Source organism: Pan troglodytes, chromosome 1, assembly GCF_028858775.2.
Source record: "Pan troglodytes isolate AG18354 chromosome 1, NHGRI_mPanTro3-v2.0_pri, whole genome shotgun sequence".
NCBI lineage: Eukaryota > Metazoa > Chordata > Mammalia > Primates > Hominidae > Pan > Pan troglodytes.
The window spans coordinates 116544669-116568611 of NC_072398.2; the positions used below are offsets into that span (position 1 = coordinate 116544669).

General features: G+C 42.0%; 1 protein-coding gene and 2 long non-coding RNA genes across 9 annotated transcripts in view; 1 reads left to right on the forward strand and 2 right to left on the reverse strand.

Annotated features, from left to right (window-relative positions):
* Positions 1-23943, reverse strand: part of LOC107967721 (uncharacterized) — a 41849-nt gene that overhangs the window by 14875 nt on the left and 3031 nt on the right. For both annotated transcript variants that reach the window (XR_008548479.1, XR_002938868.2), the window contains exons 2-3: positions 8405-8546; positions 4090-4240 (exon numbers count right to left, since the gene is read on the reverse strand). This is a non-coding gene — a long non-coding RNA (uncharacterized LOC107967721). The remainder of the gene's footprint in view (positions 1-4089; positions 4241-8404; positions 8547-23943) is intronic.
* Positions 9787-23943, forward strand: part of HAO2 (hydroxyacid oxidase 2) — a 32045-nt gene continuing 17888 nt past the window's right edge. For 3 of the 6 annotated variants that reach the window (XM_003308289.7, XM_063798046.1, XM_016924763.4), the window contains exon 1: positions 16448-16575. The gene's annotated coding sequence lies outside the window, so the exon portion shown is untranslated. Of the gene's footprint in view, positions 10045-16446; positions 16576-23943 lie in introns of those variants that run through there. The other 3 variants (XM_016924761.4, XM_016924769.4, XM_016924765.4) reach the window with 2 other exon arrangements.
* On the reverse strand, positions 17651-21011 carry LOC107967719 (uncharacterized). Its single transcript, XR_001708449.3, has 3 exons — positions 20278-21011; positions 18931-19052; positions 17651-17786 (listed from the first exon to the last, which is right to left on the reverse strand). It is a non-coding gene; the product is annotated as an uncharacterized LOC107967719 (long non-coding RNA).

A 23943-nucleotide genomic window follows, 5' to 3' on the forward strand; every position in this document is an offset into this window, starting at 1 on the left:
TCTTAATATATATGCTCCACAGATAAAGGGAAACTGCTGTATAATTGTAGGGTAGTGATTTTATGAACTTGCTTTACATTTAAGAAAAATGAAGCAGAGAAATGTTATATGTCTCCCCAAAATTCAAACACCTAAGGAAAGACAGAACTAGGATCAGAACTAAAATTTTCAAGTTCTCCATTCAGTTTGCTTGATTCTTAAGCCATGTTAGGGTGTCTAAGGAATCCCAATAAATAGCTCTCCTCTTTGCCTATGTTCTGTACAAATTGAAAAAGGACTGGCAAATGGAAAACCAAAATATCCTTTGTTTCTGGTAGAGGCCAGGTTGGAGGATGTGGCAATCTGTTAGCCAAGTTGGCCTGCCTGTACTGAACCCCAATAAAGAAAAACCCTCCCCTAGAAGAGCAAACTAAAACGCTTTCTCTCTGTGAGCAACTCACTCCCAATAGGAAGGAACATGGAGCCGAGCATGCCCAGATGTAACAGTCAGGTAAGATAATCCATTCACCCTGGAAGGGTGAGCAATGGAGAGGAGGAGGACAGGAGTAATGCTCAATGAGCTCCCTTTAACAAAAGGAAACATCATAAGTTGTGTAAAAATATTCTTACAATATGCCAAATTTATTTAATGTCAATCTAAGTGAGGCCTCGTTTGAAAAGTCCACATCTCACCCATCCAACTTCCATTAAGCCAGATAGATATGCCTTCTGCCCCTCTGTTAGCAAAGACAATAGCAATTTTTCAAGCCTTAAACTCTGAAGTACTGTGAAGTAGAGTGGAATGGAGTGTATATTAACCATCCTGAAATCACACCACCATATTCAACTATTAGTTCTGCCTCTGTATAAAATTGACCTGACTGACCCTGACAAAAGAAAAACCTCTCTGTGTTTTGTCAATTTGTCAACTAATAAGAAACTACCTCAATTATAATATAGTTGTCATTTCTCATTCCATTCCCACCTTCAGATGTAGTATTCTTTTTTTTTTTTTTTTTTTTTTTTAAGACGGAGTCTCTCTCTGTTGCCCAGGCTGGAGTGCAGTGGTGCGAACTTAGCTCACTGCAACCTCCGCCACCTGGGTTCAAGCAATTTTCCTGCCTCAGCCTCCAGAGTAGCTAGGATTACAGATGCGTGCCACCATGCCCAGCTACTTTTTGTATTTTCAGTAGAGACAGGGTTTCTCCATGTTGGCCAGGTTGGTCTCAAACTCCTGACCTCAGGTGATCTGCCCACCTCTGCCTCCCAAAGTGCTGGGATTACAGGCTCAAGCTACCACACCTGGCTGATAGTAGTATTCTTTTTAGCCCAAACAAATTTATCTTCTAGAAAAATTATCTGTTAGAAGAATCTGGATTTTAAATAGGTTGTCTTCTTAGCATATTCCCAATTCATTACCAAATCCAGTTGCTTATTAGCTTCTTGTAGCCAATGCACGGTGCACAGTGAACATTTATACTATAAGAATTCATAGATGGATTCCCCAAACCAAGGCAGCAAAGATTACTGATTGTCAAAGCCTTTTATAAAATAGGTGGAGAGCAGGAATGGTTCTCATCATGTCCTGTCTCCACCATCTTGATTCATCTACAGTAAAAAGGGGGGAGGGTGTGGGTGTGGAAATACGTTAGATGTGTGTGTTGATGTGTGTGTGTGTTTGTGTGCGTGTGTCTGTGTGTGTGTGTGTCTGTGTGCGTGTGTTTCAAATTGCATTTTTTGGCTACATCTCCAGTGAGATGATTAAAGAACTTTAGCTCTTCGCAACCAGCCCAGCCAAAAGTTTGACTAGGCTTCACTTTCCCAATATGGTTCTCATTTACTTTCAGCCTTATTCATTTATTATTTGTCTTTCAGAGAAAAAGGCAGCAAGAAAAATCAACCTTGAGGTTCGTTAATTAGGCCTGCATTCTCGTTGATATATTTCAGGAAAACAATTGGTAACTTTTGCCCTACTCTCTGGAGAACCTTATAATGTGGTTCTATTCATTCATCAGGGCTCAGTGAAGCTTTGGGGCCCACTCCTGTTTGGTGATCCTTAAATCCTTTTACATATGGAATTGTGGACCCTGTATCAGTTTTTAAAACTAATCTTTCTCCCTGCAGAGCTTCAGCAAGCAACCACTAGGATAATGTTAAAGATCTTCAGTGGTAAGAAGACAAGGAGCAAAGATTTTTATCTTACTTTGTGATTTTCATAATTAAAAAAGAAAGAAAGAAAAGGTAAGCACTAGCTCTCTCACTGCCCTCACTCACAAATACCAAGCATTCTAATTCTGATTTCCTGTTTACTTGGTATGTGAGATCCTGACCCATCTTAAACTTAGTTTCATTTTTCATGATAAACAAAAATAAAGGCAGGAAACTGTGGGGAGATTTTCCCAAATGTGGAACCAGATAGAGTCAGGAAAAGAAGTCATATATGTGCCTTCTCATCTCTTTCCTTTTCACATTTATGCCTCTGGACAAAAGACTGACATGGTTCAGTCATTTTATCCAAGCCCCTTTTGTCATTTTCACCAAAGTAAAATATTCAGGCTGGGATTACCTAAGTAAGAATGGATGCTTAAATAAAAAGTTCTCTATCTAATTATTTAATTATTCTGCTCAAGGAAATAGTCTGGGTGTTGTAGGAACTCAGAGATGAACTTGTAATCTTTATAAAAGGAGCCCACATACAGGTCACAACAGAACAGACATGGAACAGAAAAGGAGAGGTTGAAAGGGATGGGGAGGAGGGGAGATTAAATATGCTCTTTATGATACTGATATCACCTGGTTTAAGTGACTCCTTCTTCACACATCATCACAATTCTAAACCACTTCTTCTCTAGCAATGCAGCCAGGTGAAACAGGGTTAGGGTGAACAGCCACAGAAAGACCCCATCTCCCTGAGGGCATGTGTGGGACAGATCAAAGGTCAGTTCATCTTGCTTTGGCAGGGTGTTGGGATAGGCCTGACTAAAGTGTCCTGTGCAACTAGAAGCATAGACTTTCCATCTGCTAAGATGAAGAAACTTGCAGGGTTGAATCCTGGGCCACTCCAAAGTTGAGAAGTCAGGAAAATGAGGAGGGATCAGCAGAGGAGACTGAGAAAGAGCAGCCAGTGAGGTGAGAGGAGAACCAAGAGATAATTATGTCCTAAAGGCCAACTGAAGAAGCGTTTCCAGAAGGTAATGACAACCTATCTCAGATGCTATTGACAGCCCAAGATGAGAAGTAAGAATTAAACCCTGGATTTAGGGATGACTTTGAACTGCAAGCATGCTCACCACATGGTATCCTGTCCGTGAGTCTCAGTTCTTTGGTGGCACCAGTTTTTGAAACTATGGGGTTCTTTCCTCCAGTGACTGCCTTGCTGGACACTGCTCAATTCCAACTGCCCTACCACCAGCCACTTGCCAGTTCAAGAGCTTCGAGACCCAGGTCATCATGTCATTGTTTAGCATGTCAGAAAAACATACTAAGCAGCTTCACTTTTTTGTTTTTGTTTTGTTTTGTTTTGTTTGGAGACAGGGTCTTGCTCTGTCACCCAGACTGAAGTGCTATGGCATCGACATGGCTCACTGCAGGCTTGACCTCCCTGGCTCAATGTATCCGCCTACCTCAGCCTCCCACGCAGCTGGAACTACAGGAGTGCACCACCACATTGGTCTAATTTTTATTTTTGTTTTTTGTAGAGACGAGGTCTTGCCACATTGCTCAGGCTGGTCTTGAACTCCTGGACTCTAGCAATTCTTCCACCGTAGCCTCCTGAGGTGGCAGGATTACAGCATGAGCCACCATGCCTGGCCTCAGTCACACTTTGGAAAAGAAGACTATGGATCTACATGTTCATTTTGTGGTCGAATTATAACCAACACTCCACTCTGTCTGCCTCCACTCTGCTTTTTCCATGCCTGTACTTAAATGCTTCTCAGAATTTTTAATGTACTTCCCTGCCTTTTGCCATAGATTTTATACTCACTGAGAACCAATGTTCTGCCATATTCATCTCTTTATCTTTCACACTCACACCTAGTGCCTTACAAGTTGCTTTTAGCCAAAGTCACAGGGAACCTGACTCACATGGATGTCAAGGGTAGTTATTACCTTGTATAATAAGAAGTCCTAGGTTATGGTGCCTCCAGGATTGGTTAGCGTAGCTCCTCAGTGGCATCTCCAAGGGCTCAGAGTGGCTCTGTCTTTTTCCTCTGCCATCCTCAGCATGCAGGCTCCTGTTAGAAATGCTTCTTCCCCAGTGCTGTAAAGAAATAGCACTTGAACATAAATTTTAACTTCCTCAGCAAGGCCATTTTTACTTTCTGCAGAAAGGGTACACTCGCCAGCAGTTTTGCCACAAGAGTACACTGAACAAAGGAGACGGGGTCATTTATAACTTTACGCGTCCACCCTACTGCTGTGTCCGGTGTCTGTTGTCTGGAAGGGGACCTCCCATTCTGTATTTGTCCTGATCGGCTAGCAACTTAGAACTGTTCAAAAGAGGCAAAGGCAGAGGATAACAAAGGAAGGAGGAAGTAACTTGTGGAATGCTGAGAAAGGTAAAAACACCTTCAAATAAGGAATAGGAACAGGTATGACCTAATGCTTGCTTGGACCAGTATAAGCATGCCAGGGTAAATATTTAGGCTAAATTGTGGGAGCTAAGAACATAAAGTACATTGATTTCTTTGTTACAGCTAGCAGATATTTAAGAATGTTAGCACAGGTCTTTGAATAAATTTTGCTCCTAAGAGAAGTTACTATTTATTCCTAATTAGATGGGGAGGAAAGTCTTTGAAGACTTTCTTTTGAACCTCTACTTTACTTTTTAAACTCCCAACCCCAGTGAACCCTCCTCACAGTCATGAGCCTGCTGTTACCTGCAGACATGGCAGTCTCTAGGGATGGCCCTTTGTAGGTAGGAACAAGGAAATCTTTCTCAGAAGCTCCCAGGCAGACATCCCCTTGTATTCATTGGTGGAACAGAGTACCATGCCCATCCCTTAACCAGGCACTGGCATAGAAATAGGCTTCCCATGATGAAGACTAATCAGTTTTTACCCTTGAGTAATGGGATCAACTTTTCTAAGCAGGCACTGGAGTAATGGGATCAACTTTTCCAAACACATGGTTCAGTGGAAGAAGGTGAATACCTGAAAAAAATCAGGTTCTGGCCGGGTGTGGTGGCTCATGCCTGTAATCCCAGCACTTTGGGAGGCCGAGGTGGGCGGATCACGAGGTCAGGAGATTGAGACCATCCTGGCTAACACAGTGAAACCCTACTAAAAATACAAAAAATTATCTGGGAGTGGTGGCACATGCCTCTAGTCCCAGTTACTGGGGAGGCTGAAGCAGTAGAATCGCTCAAACCTGGGAAGCAGAGGTTGCAGTGAGCTCAGATCGCACTACTGCACTCCAGCCTGGGCGACAGAGCAAGACTCCATCTTAAAAAAAAAAAAAAATTCAGAGTTCTACTACCAAGGAAGAAGTTGGAGAAGGATGGGGATTGGGGGATAAATTTGGTGTATGCAACCTATAGTGTCTAACAAAATAACACATGATAGCAATGTCTATTGAATTTCACCTCACCTTAGATTGAATTATTTCATCAGTTCTAGGAACGGAGCTGTGAGAAGGTGGGATCTGGGTCAGAAAGGCTTTGCTGGGGAGAAGGAATAAAACACACAGGAAAGACTGAGAGCCTGAGGCCTCACGCAGCTGAAGAGCCAATGGGGTGTGAAGTCTCAGTAGGGAGGAGCTGAAAGCCAACCCGGAAATGCATCTATATACCAAGCACTGCCTTAGGATATCCACACACATTATCCTATTGAATCTTCATAAGAGCCCTTCAAATATACACAGTATTATTCTCCTATTACAAATGAAGAAATCAAGGCTCAGAGGAGCTGGTGGCTTACAAGGGTCACCTAGCTAGTGAGTAGCAGAGAGAATTATATTGGCTGCTGACAGTGGCTGCAACCTTTTCTATATGGTCCAAGTTTCTAAGGAATCATAGGAATGCAGACCTCAGCCAAACAAATACTCTGTTATTATATGAGGCTTTGGGTCCCCAACATCCAAGAAGTCTCCTGGAAAGATGGGTCACTAATGAGCAGTGACATTTTAGGGGGGGTAGGAAGATTGAAGTGTTAGGAACGGGGAAACTACAAGCAAATTTACAAAACCCAATTGGCTAAAAATAAGGTAGCTAAAAATCAGTTTTGTAAAATCATTCATTTGCTGAATTATTAATTTTCCAAACTAGTACTTACTAAATTCTTGTTGATGTTAGCTGCTCCTAGAGTTTGTAGCAATTCATGTTGTTTGTGACAGTTTCAACAGACTTTGCACAACTTTTCTACATTTGGTTTCCCAGAGGCTTTGCCACAGCCAGAAGAACTAAGTACCATAGAAGAATTCTGCATATGAGAGAGCTTTGTACATGTAATCCTTGACGGAAGAATGGCCCCCGCTTTCAGAGATGTTTGAGTGCATGGCTTAGGGAGGGATTCCAGGAAGCAGCGAGGAGTGTCCATGCAGGCAGCCAATGATGCTGAATCAGCCAGAACTGTGCATGCAGGGACGTGTGTGGCAGCCCCTACAGGCAAGCCGGGGCTAGATGTTGAAGAATCCTAAATGTCAAGTTAGTGAGTTTGACATTCCCAGGAGGTGCTGAGGAATCACTGAGTGCTATAGTGCCAAGAGTGTAGACGATACCTGCAACAGTGCCTGGCACACAAGAGGCACCCAGTATGAGCTCACTGAATGAATAGCTCACCTTAGGATGCTCCAGGTTCTTCTGCTTCCACATAAACAACAAGGCTGTAAGCATCCTCCTCTTTGAAGCAGAAGGCTATTACACTGATAGTAGTTCTGCTCTCAGTAGGTAGAGGCCACAGCTGAATCTTTTGTATTAGGGTATAAGACTGCTAAAAGTTGGTATATTATTATTTAATTATCATCATCACTATTATTTGATAAGTAGCCATGCTGCAGAATGGTGCCTGGGAAGTGCTGGGGCCCTAACTCAGAGACTGATGGCTCAAAACCATCCTCTGCTCCTAACGTTTAAAACCTCATGGTGGGAGAACTAGTTATTGTATTAAAATTAAGGTATTCAAGGAGTTATATAAAACAATGCATATTATAATCTCAGTTTTATTATCTTCTTTCCCAATCATTTGTCTATTGAGGTACTAGAAACAAGAGTATGAGAATGTTTAGAATGTGTTTAATTTCGTTGAATTTGAACACTAGGCCAAAAGTGCTAGAATCTCAGTGAAAACTGAGGCTGGCACCTTCCTGGCTGCATGATCTTGAGTGAGCTTCTTATCCTTTCTGGCCTCCTGCTTCCTCAGCTGTAAAACCCATAGCACCTACCACAAGATGTTGTTCTGAAGGTCAAATGACACTATGCATGTGATATTTGAATGAGGTGCTCCCACTCTGACTATGCTGACAGGTTCTCTCCCTGAGCACCTTGCATATTTTTTGGAATAAGTGTGGTCCAGCCGCCTTGCTTATTCTCTAATAGTAGCTATTTTATAATAAAGGGTTGAATGTCTCATGTAATTTATTGAATACTGTACTGAAAGTGAAAAACAGAATGATCGTATGGGTATGCAAAGCATGGTTTCTGCTGAGTGCACATGGCACAAAGAGAAGCCATAGGAATGTAAAGCTGTTTCTCCAGTTCACCCGTACAACACCCTTCACAGAGGTTCCCGACACCATCAGACCAACAGTTCTTTTTATAATACAGGTGTAATTGTTGCCCCTTTACCATCCTAAGATTAAATTCATAGTTTAACCTACCTCTGCACATTTTTATAAAAATCAATAGGCCAGGCGTGGTGGCTCACGCCTATAATTCCAGCACTTTGGGAGGCCAAGGTGGGCAGATCATGAGGTCAGAGATTGAGACCATCCTGGCCAACATGGTGAAACCCTGTCTCTATTAAAAATACAAAAATTAGCTGGGTGTGGTGGCATGCACCTGTAATCTCAGCTACTCGGGAGGCTGAGGCAGGAGAATCCCTTGAACCTGGGAGGCAGAGATTGCAGTGAGCTGAGATCACGCCACGGCACTCCACCCTGGTGACAGAGTATGACTGTGTCTTAAAAAAACAAACAATATACTATCCTAACTGTAATAGACAGGTGAAAACATAGTACTCTGTGATAAAAATATGCAACTCAATATGTATATATTCACACATAAACAGACCAGAGGACATAATTGGGTCACATGCTTGCACCTACTTAAAATAATAGTTTGAATTAAAAAAATAATAATAACACCATGCCTGTAATCCCAGAACTTTAGGAGGCTGAGACAGGAGGACCATTTGAACCTAGGAGTTTTGAGCCAAGGCTGGACAGCAAAGTGGGGCCCCATCTCTACCAAAAAAAAAAAAAAAATTACCGGGATATGGTGGTGCGCGCCTGTAGCCCCAGCTACTCAGGAGGCTGAAGTGGGAGGATCTGTTGAGCCTGAGAGGTCAAGGCTGCAGTAAGCTGAGATGGTGCCTCTGAACTCCAGCCTGGGTGATAGAGTAAAACCCTGTCTGAAAATAATAATAATAATATCAGAAGACACTCCGTACAAGAAGTGCAGGAAAACGAAACAGCAGAAATACTGGACACTAGAATAAAACCTTGATTCAGGTAAATAACAATAGACCAGCCTGATTATTTGTATGTGATAAGAGATAAAAGGAAATAACCTTAATCAATGAGGAAAGGAAATATGTTTTACATTTGGGTCCATGGAGAATGAATAAAAGAATGCAGCTACAGGAGGCAAGACATAAACAGAGATCAATAATTCAGCAGAAGCTGGAACTTATGAAGTATCTAAAAGAAGTGTCCATCCTCTGAGAATCCATGGAAATATGGAAAGGGAGGAATAGGAATTCCAAATTCTATGTGATATGGGAGCTAGAGCCAGTTTGCTTTGTAATACTGAAGAGAAGGTGGCTCCATATGACAAGAGGATCAGGAACATTTGGGAGGCTGAAACTTGGGTTACAAATCACAGCCCAGGTAGTGTTGCTGTCACTGTGTGAGATTTATCAACAGAATAAACAATGTACCTCTTTCAGAGTAGGCACTTACGAAAGACTGGTTGTCAGCTGAGTGAATATGTGTTTGGTAAATGGCACCCTTGTATAACTCAGACAAGCCTACTTAATATTTAGGCTTTCGTTTATTGTGCACCCACTGTGATGGTGCTTTATCTACACTACCTAATTCCTATAACAACTCTGTAAGGCACATACTGTTACCTTTATTTCATGAGGATGAAAACCCAGATTTGGAAAGTTAAACCCAGATTTGAAAGTTAAACCCAGATTTGGTCAAGCTCTTGGTAGGATGTGAATGCAACTGTTTCATATTTGACTCTCACCCCCATCCTAGGCAGTAGGTGGCTAGAAACAGGAATTACTGTTCTCACTTTGGCTTTGAGTCCCCTGACGCCAGCGGCAGGGATGCAACTTGCTGGATGCTGTACAGCTGATGTGCATCATCCCTCTTCTGCCTGGAAAGTCCCTGTCTTCTCAGCATTTACATAATATCTTGTGATATGTGCATCAAATTTGTTTTTGGGATCTCAGAAATCAGCTGCAATCTTAGGCAAATTAAATTAAACCCTACTACCCAAATATGAGCATGGTAACTTTCATATCAGAGAGCAGAAATTTAAATGTCACTTAAATTTAAGTTAAGGTCATTTAGTTAAGATCTGTGCTCAGTATGAGAACAATTAGCTAACAGATTGCAAATAAATTCTCTGATTACTTTCAGGGGTGGAATAGTGACTTGTTACAAAGCCATTCCTGGATACGATGGTGATGAGGCTCTATCATCTGCATCAAATTGCTGGTTGGTTTTGACCCTGCATAGTGGGCTGAGCTGTTCTGCCTTCCTCGCTCATTGCTCTTTGAACAATCTTCCCAAATGTGCATGCTGGACTGAAGGTCCCAGTGAGTGGAAAACCCTTCTCCTATCAGGATCATTCAAGGGTGAAGCATCTCCTGAGAAGCAGAAGACCCTGTGAAACAGGTTTGTAGAAACCAGTATTATGGTTATATGTTCTCTCTAATTAGTGACTATGCGCTATTAGAATGAAGCCTAAGTGAAGTAAAATAACTAGAACTTGTATACTTTAAAGGTAGAAATGTAAAATGGGACTACTTTTTCTTATAGTTAAAAATACACCTGCCTTGTTACTCACCAACTTTACTATGAAGCATTTATCTCAGAGAAATAAAATATAGTCACAAAAAATTGTGTAAGAATATTCACAGTGGTTTTATTCATAATAGCCCCCCAAACTGGAAACCATTAGAATGCCCACCAACAGGTGAATGGATGAAACAAATGTAGATTAAATTCATACAATAGAACAATGCTGAGCAATGGAAAAAACAGTGAAATACTCATGCAAGCAAAACACAGTTGACTCAAAAGAGCATGTTGAACAAAAAGAGTCATAAATAAACATATAATTGATTCCAATAATTTGAAATTCCAGAGCAACAATTTGAAATTCTATGTGATGATGCAAAAAGTCAGAACAGTGACTACCTCTGTGGGTGAAACAGCATTGACTGGGAAAAGACAACGAAACGTTCTGTAATGATGAAAATGTTCAATTATCTTGAATGTGGTGGTAACTTGATGCCTGTCTTGCCGAAACTTGAAGAGCTGTACACTTAAAATGGATGTGTTTTACGGTGTGTGAATTATATTCTAATTTAAAAAAATGAAACCTAAGATGATTTCAGCTACTGGAAGATCATAACTATGTTCTGTTTCCACTCCTGCCTTCTCTTCTATTTCTTTCTTTTATGCTTCAAGCCTTAAATGCTACCCCTGCAGCAAACATTTGCCTGGGCATCCAGGCATTTCTATACATCTGATATCTACGTGGAGGTTTCCAGACCTCAATTCTTGACTTCCGTGCACCCGCAGGCTCAACACGACATGGAAGCTGCCAAGGCTTGGGGCTTTCTTCCATCTTCTGAAGCCACAGCCTGAGCTGTACTTTGGCCCCTTTCAGCCACAGCTGGAGCAGCTGTGACACAGGGCACCAAGTCCGTAGGCTGCACACAGCATGGGGACCCTGGATCCCACTCATGAAACCACTTTTTCCTCCTGGGCTTTCGGGCCTCTGATGGGAGAGGCTGCCGTGAAGGTCTCTGACAGGGCCTGGAGACATTTTTCCGTGGTCTTGGGGATTAACATTAGGCTCCTTGATATTTATGCAAATGTCTGCAGCGGGCTTGAATTTCTCCTCAAAAAAAAAAAAATTTTCTTTTTCTACTGCATTATCAGGCTGCAAGTTTTCTGAACGTTTACGCTCTGTTTCCATTTAAAAATGAAATGTTTTTAACAACACCCAAGTCACCTTTTGAATACTTTGCTGCTTAGAAATTTCTTCCACCAGATACCCTAAATCATCTCTCTCAATTTCAAAGTTCCACAAATCTCTAGGGCAGGGGCAAAATGCTGCTCGTCTCTCTGTTAAAACATAACAACTGTCACCTTTACTCGAGTTCCCAACAAGTTCCTCATCTCCACCTGAGACCACTTCAGCCTGGACCTTATTGTCCATATTGCTATCAGTATTTTGGGTAAAGCTATTCAACAAGTCTCTAGGAAGTTCCCACATTTTCCTGTCTTCTTCTGAGCCCTCCAAACTGTTCCAGTCTCTGCCTGTTACCCAGTTCCAAAGTCGCTTCCAGATGTTTGGGTATCTTTTCAATAATGCTCCACTCTACTGGCACCTATTTATTGTATTAGTCTATTTTCATGCTGTTGATAAAGTCATATCCGAGACTGGGAAGAAAAGAGGTTTAATTGGACTTACAGTTCCACATGGCTGGGGAGTCCTCAGGATCATGGCGGGAGGCAAAAGGCACTTCTTACATGGGGGCAGCAAGAGAAAATGAGGAAGAAGCAAAAGCAGAAACCTCTGATAAATCCATCAGATCTCATGAGACTTATTGACTATCATGAGAATAGCACAGGAAAGACGGGCCCCATGATTCAATTACCTCCCCATGGGTCCCTCCCACAATAGGTTAATATTAGGTTGGTGCAAAAGTAACAGTGGTTTTGCCATTAAAAGTAATTAATGCAACCTTGGGTTGTTGGGAATTCTGGGAGATACAATTCAAGTTGAGATTTGGGTGGGGACACAGCCAAACCATATTAGGCTCTAACTGGGAGTCAGTGGTGCCCATATGAGGAAGGGACTGAGGGTCTCACTAGACTTTTATAATATAATAAAGCTACCCCCAGTGAAGCTGATTGTACCAACATAAGCTGGTGTGCTCACTTGGAGTTCAGCTGCTGGTTATGTCAACGTCCTTGAGAGTTCAAAAATGTAAACATCAGTCCAAGAACCAAAGATGCCCTGACCTTTGCATTAAGTTGGCCATACCCTTCCAGAGGATACCATGGTAGAAAGCAGAGAGAGCAGGGTGAGACTGGGCAGAGATGGGAATGAGTAATGCTGACTGCATCCTGCCCCTCCTTCTTTGAGAATTCAGGTTTTAAAATCTGTTCTCTAATTCCACAATAAACAATCATCATGCACCTACTATGTACCAGGTTCTGGGCCGGGCAGTGGGATTCAAGAATGAATGCAACATGGCTCCTGGCCTCAAGGAACTCAAAGTCCTGAAAAAGCCACACTGTAATGACAAGCCGCAATACCGTGTGACAAGTTTCTCCCTCCCTGTCTCTCTCTCTCTCTCACACACACACACACACACACACACAGCCAGCTCTGCCCAGTGGCACTGAGGAAGGTTTCATGGATGGAGAAACACATCAACTGAGTCCTAAGGATGAGGAATGATTAGTATGTTCCAGAATGAAGGAACAGCAAGTACAAAGCAGAAGCTTTTTAAAAAATGTGTTTTGATGTAGGCAGAGGCAAAAGTCCCCCAGTGGGCTGTTAGAACTTTCTTGAAGACTCAGAGAGTCTTGAAGAGTTCCTTACCAGCTTAACTACTGGCTTCCCACTCCCTGCTGAATAAACTCTTGGTTCAGCAGGCCTGAGGCCTTGGCTATATACCCATACCCCAGTTCATGTAACAGCAGGACCTGTGGGCTCAGTTTCAGACCCAAGGACTAGGGCTAGTAGAAGAAAATATAGTTCAATTTATGTGAAAGGGCCAGCTGAAATACCTGTCATTCTGGCAGTGTTCCCTGGTCACCCTAGCCAGAAGCCATCTTGCCCTCCTCTGGTCTCCTATTGGCAACTCTTTGCAGTATTAATTAAAAGCACAATAGTTAAGTGTGGACTCTGGGGCCAGAATGCCTGGCTTTGAATTCTGGAATGCCTGGCCTCCACCTCCATATCTGTAAAACAGAGATAAAAATGATCCCTACCTAATGAGTGAAGAACTGCTAAACCCTTAATACACTGCTTGGCACATAGTAAATGCTCTGTAAGTGTTATTAATTACTATTATTGAATATAATGCAACCATTTCTTGAGCATTTATTGGTACTAAGGGCAATGCTAGGCCCTTTACATGCCTTATCATTGCTCGGCACAGGGTGCTGAGTGTCTGAGCACAGAGGATGTTACAATATTAGGTGACTTTAGGGAGCACATTGTTGCTTTCTGAGTAGAAGAAACTTTCTCTCCTGCTGAAGCCACCTAACTCACAGTAAGTTGTGTTTGATCCTGGATCAACATAAATGCCTTGAAGAACACACAGTCTCCAAGATGCCAGGGACTCTCACATCAACAGGCTGTTGACAGTGGATCCCACAGCATTTCACACATAGGCACCCATGCCCTCAACCCCAGATACCCAGCAGATTCTGAAATCCTGATTGTTTTTCCTGTGCCCAGCAACTGACTTTCTCCATGATCTTGGGAAGGTGTACAATCCCAGCTCTTGCTACCTAACTCATCTTCACATCCAGAAACCCCACTTCCTCCAGTCAGATCTGATCTATGTAGCAAGCTCAGCAGCTAGAGGGACACACTTCCTTCCTACTTTAGACCCTGTAAAGCGAACACAAACAATGCAACCCTACGACAGAAGTCATTGGCCTTGGACTAAGGTCTTCAGCAGGCTCTCTTTCAGGTTTTCTTCCCATCTCTTCCTGTAACTGACTCTGCAGAGCTGCCCCCATTCACCGGGTAGCCATTACAAAGAGGTTCATAGCCTATAAGGGGCTTGGTGGCTGCAGAAATACCCAAACTGTCTTTAGTTTGACTTAGCCATCTATGACTGGTTTGGCTTCAGTTTGCAATGACCCAAGTTTGCATTAATTACTTTCAATAGCAAAACCACGGTTACTTTTGCACCAACCTAATATTAACCTGACCACAGCACCAAAGTGTTCATCTTTAACCCTGATGGGCTTGAGCACAGACTGCAAAGTCCTGGGCTCATCCTGACTTCCAGAATTACCTCAGGAAAAATAGATGGCTGGATTAGGACAGGACCACAGTGATCAGGAGGACTTAGCATGTTTTTAATCCCCTCCATTAAGAAGAATTTTGGCATTCTATTCTACTGTGAAACTACATTTGCTTTCTAAGAGACTGGGTCATGACAGCTCAAGAATGACCCGACATTTCTCTTCATCCAAAATAAGCAGGCATATTGCTCAATGGGTACCCTATGACCACCTGAATAAAACCAATATCTTTTCATAACCTCATCCTGAAACATTCTCCAAGCCTGCTGGTGGGTCCAAAGCTGGTCTGTCTTATCCATGGACCCATTCTCTGGAATTCAAGAGGTGCTGCAAAAATGCTGCCTCAAATAGCTCTGCCTGTGGCCCTATATCCCCTATTTGAGATTAGTTCACTTAGGTGCAAACATTAGAGGCTGATATTAGAGTGTGTTACCTTGTAGAGATGATGTTCTTTAACTCAGTGCAATCATCAGATTTAAAAGGTCTCCAAGAAGGTCATTATTTCAAACTTGAGAATCTCTCATGAGAAGCTCTACTGTTCTTTCTATCTACTGCCAGCATCTTTTAAGTATTAACTCACTTACTTCTCATTACAGTGTGGGAGGTATTATGAGGAAACTGAGGCACAGGGAATTTAAGTAACATGTGGATGTTAGTGAGTGAGTGGCTGCAGTTTGGAGCTTGAGCACCATGTTCCAGTGTGTGCTCATCACCAGGCTTCCTTCTGGAAGGGAGAGACAGAGTCGGAGTCTGGAAAACAGCAAGGGAGGGTCTGGATCAGGGGACTGTGAGCAGGCCAGGTGTTGTGAGAGCTGACTGAGGACATGGCCTAGAGGCTGATTATGGAGACTGTGAAAATTGCTATGGAAAAGAAATTTCCAGAACCCAGATTTTGGCTACTTTTGAAAGCATTTTTGAGGTAATACTGTCCTCTAGTGGCTAGATAGCAGGTAGGGATTACCCTCCAAATAAATAGCCAATGAGCCTTGAGTGGAGATGGTATGACAAGTTAGTGGCAAATTCATCATTTTGCTCTCTAACTACAGGTTCTAAAGGAAAGGCAAACCCCACTGCTATGGTCATCGGTACAGCTCAGGATTTCGGCCTCCTCTGCTCCGTGTGTTGGCTACAGGCTAGGTTCAAATCCCAATTCTGCTCTTTACTGCTGAAAGGCTTTGGGCATGTTCGTTAATCTCATTTTCTCTTCTGAAAAAGAGACAATCTTGAAAAGATTGACCTTCCGTGAAGATCAAATGAAGTAACGCGTGTAGTGTGTCTGGCACGTCGTAAGCGCATCACACACGTGAGCTGTGGCAATACTAAGGAGCAGTGGCAAGAGCTGGGGGAGGAGTGGAGACGAACAGACCTGGACAAATTAGTGACCTTTCTGGGACCCCTACAGAACTCTTCTGGAGAAATTAATTCTATTTTTCCATGTACTTTTAAGTTTGCTTTTCCTAGCATTTCTTCTACATTCCTGAATAATTTTCCACTCAAAAATTTCACTGGTTCTCCCTGACTCCCATATTAATCTAGACATAATTAATTCCCCAGAACAGTTCTGTGGGCAGGGAGGGCTCTACACTATGCACCCTCCAAAATCCCCAAAGCTCGGACCGTCCTGGCCTGGGTCCCCACTGCTGTCCTGCCCATGGGCTCCCAGGCTGTGCTTGCTCTTCTCCCACCCCAACCCCATCACCACAAAAAGTCCCTCCTCCAACCCGGGGACTTTTGTAATTTCCTACCTGAAATCATCCACTCCCTACCTCTAACAATCTGTGATGAGCAGAGGACAACATAAAGTTTGAAGTTTAGAGGTAGGGAATGGGTGATTTCAGGTAGGAAATTACAACTTCACTTTGAAGTTTAATTTTGTAATAAACTTCACTTAATTTTGAAGTAAATTTGCAAAGTCAGCAAAATTCTTTCAAAGTCAACCTTGCTCTGGCCTAGTTGCTTATTTACTGCTAAGCTGGATGTTTTCATTAAAAGATTAACTTTGAGACTTCAGCCTCTTCTTTAGCCTGAACTGTGGGTAGTGATGTGGTGTGTTTCCTAACACCTCCGGCAGTGAGCCAGGCTTTGAGTGGCTGCGTCTAAACACTTCTTTTCCTGAGGACTGGAAGACATTAGAATCAGGTTTGTCATTGAGTGTGTTCTGTGTGCTTGGAACTGAGAAGGGTGATGAAGTGCCAGATAGGATGGGAATGGAAGATATCGTGGAAGCCAACTATGAGTTTGCAAGGCAAGGACCTTGGCAAAGATGGTCCTAGGGAGACAGATGTTAGGGAACTCAGAGGGCATGGGCAAAGGAAGATTTGGTTTCAAAAAGGATACAGACAGAGAAGGTTAAGTCTAGGAAGTTGAGTCTTAGAATTGTATGGTGGAATATCCGTGGGTGTCCATAGGAGGAAAAATGGGTTAAAATGTTTTCACTTGACAGCGTTCTGAAAACCTAAAAGGTATTGCTATTGCCTTCAGGGATATATTTAGTATTCTGACCACTGCTTCCTGGCCACAAGCAAAAGAAAACAGTGACATGGCTATGCTCCTAAAAAAGTAAAGAAGTTAATGTGTCTCAAACAATGCAGTTCCTTTGAGCAATAAGCTTATTTGGAACAAATGGGTTACAAAGTCCCACTAATGAAGAGCCTCTGATTGTGTTAATTTGAATCTACAGATCAACCTGGGGAGAACTGCCAAGAACGCTAATGAAGACAGGGAGGTACTGGTATAAAGATAGATAACAGATCAATGGAACAGAATAAAGAGTCCATTAGCAGGAAGCAAAATCCGCAAACTTTTATTCTTAACTACTACTATATTCTGCATTTTACAAGATCCTTCAATTCTCACAAGATCCCTATGAGATAGACAGTAATAACCTAATTTAAAGATAGATGAGAATTGGAGCTTGTCTAGAATAGATTAAGTGGAACATCACTTGTGGTATATCATTTGAGAGGTAATGGGAATATTGCCAAATTCCCAGGTAACTCTCCCCTCAAAGGGACTCCTGTTATACTCTAAATCGTATCAGCTATCAAATGATGAGCTATTAAAGTCTGTCTTCTTCAACTGTAAGCTTCTTGAGAGCAGAAACTGATGTGATAAAGGTCCCCCCCCCCCATATCTCTAGCGTTTAGCATAATACTTCGATATATTATGTTAAATCAGGCTATGTTATAGTAAAGAATAAACCTTAACAACTTAGTGAGATAACACATAAATATTTATTTCTTCCTTACACAATATCAGCTGATCTCCAGGGCTACTCTTTTCCAAATGGCGTTTTGGGAATCCAAGTGGCCTTTCTCTTACAGCTTTGCCTTCTTGAGGATGGAGGATCGCTGTAGAGGAGGAAACAAAGCTGGAGGGTCACATACCAGCTCTTCAATCCTTGGCCTAGAATTCACACCTGCTATTCCCACTCCCAGGCCATTGGCCAGAAGAACTAGTCACAGAGCCATGCCTGTATTTAAGCAACAGCGAAATGTTAAGCATGTGGGGAGCAGTATATGCCTCCGCCACCCTGGCTGAGAGTGTGTGTCAATAAACCTTCTTGGATAAACTAATGAGTAAATCTGACAGAGGGTTTAAATTATACTATGACAGAAATACTCAAATCCTGAAGCAGCTTTCCACTTCCAGAGCCTCAGATGAAATCACACATGTCATCAACAGGAGGAATAATGAACATGGAGCTGCCTTTATTAACAATCTAGTCTATACAAGGCACTGTTCTAGAAATTTCCAAGGGGCCATACTGCTTAGTCCTCATGGCAGCCCTATGGGATGGATGTTAATATTCTCCTTTAACAAATAAATTTTGCACAGAACCGTGGTGAGCCAGTAGTAGAGCTGAGATTTCAGCCTATGTTTGCCAGGTGCCAAAGCTTATAATATAGTCTGTCTTCTCTACTCCACTGACTCCCTCAGTCATTAGTTCCTTGGGCACAGTTGATCGGTGGAAAGCAATGGCCTTCAGAAACACAGTCTGGGTAGTTGCCGTAGACAGAGAAGCCAGGAGGAAGGCAAAGAGAGAAAAAATTGCACTCCATAGCTGGGCTCTTCCATCCCCAACTGCTCTGCCTTTTCTCCTCTCTCTCCTGCTACAACCCAGTGATTGCCACTGTGAGATATAGGTACACCTGCAAGACCTGAAGTCACTAGTGGACAGAGTAGACGTCAGAGCCTGTTTTGGAGCTTTGTGTGAATTCTGATGTCTGTTTTGCACATTTTATCCTTGTTGAGCAGATGAAGAGGCAGGTGCAGTGATCTCACAGTGTCACATAGAACTCCTTTCCCAATGGCCTGGATTTTGTGGGAATTGACCAAGCTCATTTTATGCAGCTCTCTGCCCATTCAGAACAGAGACTTAAATGTCTCCCCCATACCACTAACACTCCATACTGGCTCAAAGACATTGGAAACAAGTCAGAAGGATTCCAGGTCAGGCTTTGCCATTTCTGTTGCATTAGCTTGGATACTCACGTGAATTATCCGAGCTTTAATGTTTTCATCTATAACATGGGGCTCATACATACACTCTCTGATTGCCCACTGGATTGTTGTAAGCACCAAATGGAATAACGTATAGAAGAGTGCTCTGTAGACTGTTAAGACAGATTTAAACATAAGAAGTTATTTTTTAGTGATTGGCTGAATAATGAAGATTTTTTTTAACTTTCTGATTGAGTTATGATTTTTTTGAGGGAAGAAAGCAAAGTTGCATATGTCCATGACATTTTAATCCTCTAAGGTCCGTGCCAACTCTGTCATTCCATAAACCACACTTGGCTGTGCCCATTTTCTTCTTTCTATAGTGCTTAAGAGCCAGGCCACTGGAATCGTGACACATTACTAGATATGTAATATTGAACAAAGTATTTTAACCTCTTGAACTTCAGGTTTCTCACCCGTGAAATGGGGATGATAATATTTGTGTTGAACATTTCCACAAGGATTAAAACAGTCATGCATGTAAAGCAATTTACACAGTGCATGGTACATCATGGAGTACTTGATAAATGGTTGCAATATTATTGTCGTTATTATTATTCATATTAAGGAACCATCATGCTGCCTCCAGGGCTCTTTGCATAATCAAATTATTCCACTGTTTGAAAGAATAAGAAAGTCCTTATCTTTCAAAACAGTATATAAACATTTGGATCAATGTCTCCCAGTATGCCCTAAACTATGTTCAACGCTCTATGGACAGCACACAGTTTACAACATGGCTGGGTTCCAAAACTCTACTTGGAGGGCATTTGTTTGAAACTCAGAACAGATTTTCCCACAAAAGAATGCTATTAAAATAGCGGTTGGATTCCCAGGTGACTGAAAATACCCACTTGATACACAAAATAGCAGAAGATCTGGCATATTTGCAATGCAAATTACTGTAAAGCAATGTTATTGTATTGCTGGTCATTAACCAAAACTGAAAACTAAGAAAACTGTGTAATAAATCAGTTTTAAAAATTTCTTGTGTATGCAACTGATGAAGAAAAGTAGGCTTAATTAGAGGAAGAGATAATTCAGTGGAAATGTAAGTAAGAAATGTTAAGATGCCTTTGAGGGTATTTTCAAAGGTTTTTGAAGTTCTTTGCTAGGTCTAATGCGACTTCAAAATTGTTTCACTTTGTTCTTCTTGACATAAGGGACTCATAGCACAATTATTTTTGGTTTGCAAATGAAAAAGGAAATGAGATGGGAGAGATTAGGAAAAGAGAAGAAGGCGTGAGAAAGATTTCCCTGAGAAAGGCACTCAATAGTTTGGAGAAATCGAGAAAGGAGGAAGAGGCACATCTGTGTAGTAAAACGGATTTCAATTACCTGGTCTGAGAACAGGAAAAACAGGTGGTGTGACAGGCCGTACCTCTTGTAAAAGGGAATAGTGACAAGACTGGTCAAGTAGTTATCCACTGAAACCATAAGGTGGTGCCACGGGACCAGAAAAGTTCTTGAAAAGAAAGACCTCCAGGCTGGGGAGGAGGAGCAAAGGCAGGCTTGAGCACCCAGCTGTTTGTTGTTGGCAAATATGTCTAAATATTGTGCTGGTTCCCTGTTCTATACTTTATTGCCATAAAGTAAATGCTGAACTAGAATGTTCATATGACCTCATCTAAACAGCTCCCTATGTTTATGGGCAAAGAAAGCACAGAATATGAGTACTTGAAGGACCTCAGCTCAGCTTTTAATTTCAGGTGGCTTCAAATCTATCATGGATTAAGCTGAAATATACAAAAATGTATATTTTCTCAAATGAGGAAACTGAGACTTGGAGAGAAGACATGTAGCCTGCCACTGTTCAAATAAGTGTTAGTAGCTATCTCTCTTGAAGTAGCCTGCCTCTCAGGCTGCCACACACACCACTCCACTGACTGGAGGAAGCAAAAGTTTATTCCATATTCCAACTTCAAGTGGAGCTCCTTTTACTGGCATGGCTAAGCAGGGTCAGAAGGAGTAGAGGTGAAGGTGGAATGATAAAATCTAGTGTAGATGAGTTGAGTCTCTAGAAATCTTAGGTCTGTGCTGAGAAGCTAATTCTCATGTAAAGAGAAGCTAATTCTAAGTTATATTGCCAGGCTATCCAGAAGCAATTTCAAGAGTCATATCGTGTTTCAGAAAGAACCCTAAATGCAGAGACAGAAGACCTGAGTTCATTTATTAGCTGTGCTGCCAAACTTGTGCACATCTCTCTGTCTCTCTAGGGTCCTTCTTGGCTCCATCAAGCAAGATATTCTCATAGTCTTCCAATCCTCAATAGGCAGGATGTGTGGGAGGCAGGACAATGGTAGGTAATTGCCTAATTAGGTCACAATAACTTCAGAGTGAGCATGTCCTTAACATAAACATGCGCCACCAGGGCAAATCTCAAAAACTCTTTCAATCCGTGACACACAAAGCTCCTAGAGTAAAGCAAAGATATGAGTCACTCCCTATCATGACTAAAGAAGCCACTCTGAAGAACTCAAGCATCATACTCCTCGTGGTAGAACATGCTTACAGGTTGAGAAGGGAATTTTCATTAGTAGAAACAAAAAAAGCTAATGAGAGTGGTTGAGGAGTGGCAGCCTAAAAAGGAGAGATTATTATATAAATCAGAATAAAACAAACAAAAAAAGGGCCATTATGGTTCAGAAGGCTCCTGCATCCTTGATTCACAATGTGTGAGAGCTCAGGGAAGAAGCCAGAGCTGATTCTGGGCTGACAGGCACCAGGAATTAATCCTTGCCAGATCTGAACTGGACTGGCTTCTTTTCCCCTCACTCCCATACAAATGCCATCCTTGATTCCTCAGATCACTGCAATGTTAGAAACACTCAGTTCCCTTTTTACTCTGAGGGCTGACCTGCTGTTCCTGGGCATCCAAATTCTTCCCCCTGCCCTCTCTTCCCCATGCTGGGGGCTCATCTGCCTCAGTCACAGGAGCATTTTCCAGTGCCATTGATTCATGTCTTCCCTGAACCCAACACTGCCATCTGCACATGGCTCTCCTAGTCTCCATCAGCTCTGGGACCCTTCTCCTCTCCCATCACCTCTTTCATTCTCAGGGTCTCCTCTAGCTTCAGCCTCTCCCCTGACAGTGCTGTTGTTGACAATGCCATGGTGATGGCTATACCCTTTGTATCCACTATCCTTGAGGGGAAGACTGATTACAGCATTTTCAGCCAACTTTGAACAGTCTAATCTCTCAAACTAGGCCCGTAAAATGTAGCCTTGATATTATCTGACATTCCATTGGGAAACTTGGCATAAGTTCCTAAAGAACTAGGCCAGAGGTTCTGGAAGGACACCATCCTATAGCACCAAGCAAGTGTACCTTAAAGTGAGTCATCAGAGGCTGACTTTTCTCCCCCGTTGTATCTCCACAGCCTACCCTGCAATTTTCACGCTGAGATTTCCCACAGACTGTGTAGGGGGTTTCCATACAAATATAAGCTGTGATAACCCTGAGTTCCTAAAGCAACACCAACATGAATCATATGAATCATACAAAATCTTCAAAGGAAGACAACTTTTTATCTGTCTGGTGTTAAATCAGATTACAATATTAAAGAAAACCACGTCTTCCTTGAAAAGCCTGCCAGCTTCTCTACTTCCTTCCTCCTTCCCTCAGTCAGGAGAGTTTGAACTTCAGATTGTTAGCAACAGGTACTCCTGAATGTCCTTGCCCTCAGATTTCCTCCTCTTTGTCACTGGTCTGCTAATTGTACCTCACTGTTTTATCAGACAAAAAGCCTAAAGAGGTTCAAGGAGCTAAAATGAGCTAAAATTTCTAGAACGATAGCTGGCAATTGGTCAAGTTGCAATTTTATTCTTTTCTCCTCTGTCTCTTCTTCTTGGGCAGTAGGAATAAAAAAGGAAAAAAGAAAAAACATTGAAATGGAGACAAAATAAAATGGGAATACAAGAAGACAAAATAAAGTGGGAATACAAGAAAACCATTAGATTACTTGAATCTTCCCTTTAATTTCTGGTGGCCTCAAGGCTGGTAGGGATCAAATTGAAATAAAGTATATACAAATATATTGTGCTAAGTTCTTCACTTCCAAATTTAGGAAAAGCTTTGAACAAGGAAGGTATCCTTTTCTTTAATTATAAACCTTATATTAAACCTCTAACAAAAATAATAGACTACTAAGATTTACATATATTATATTAAAAATATATAATTGTATTTTTCAACCTACAAAATTATCTCGAGTTCAATATAGCAAGTCATTTATGAGAACCAACTATTGTGTTCTTTACCTGAAATTGAAAATGAGAATGTCTATCTTTAGAAGCTACCAGGACACATGAGTTCAGAACCATCTCTCATAATAACTTACTACCTGATTGTATTAGTCCATTTTCATAGTGCTATGAAGAAATACCTGAGACTGGGTAACTTATAAAGAAAAAAAGGTTTAATGGACTCCCAGTTCCACATAGCTGAAGGGGCCTCACAATTATGGCAGAAGGCAAAGGAGGAGCAAAGGCAAGTCTTACATGGTGGCAGGCAAGAGAGTGTGTGCAGGGGAACTGCCCTTTATAAGACCATCGGATCTCATGAGACTTTTTCACTATCATGAGAACAGCATGGTGAAACCCGCTCCCCCATGATTCAATTACCTCCCACCAGGACCCTCCTATGACATGTGTGGATTATGGGAGCTAAAATTCAAGATGAGGTTTGGTTGGGGACACAGCCAAACCATATCACTCCACTCCTGGCCCCTCACAAATCTCATGTCCTCACATTTCAAAACCAATCATGCCTTCCCAACAGTTCCTCAAAGTCATAACTAATTTCAGCATTAACTCAAAAATTCACAGTCCAAAGTCTCATCTGAGACAAGGCAAGTCCCTTCTACCTATGAGCCTGTAAAATCAAAAGCAAGTTAGTTACTTCCTAGATACAATGGGGATACAGGCATTGGGTAAATACAGCCATTCCAAATGGGAGAAATTAGCCAAATCAAAGGTGCTACGGCCCCATGCAAGTCTAAAATC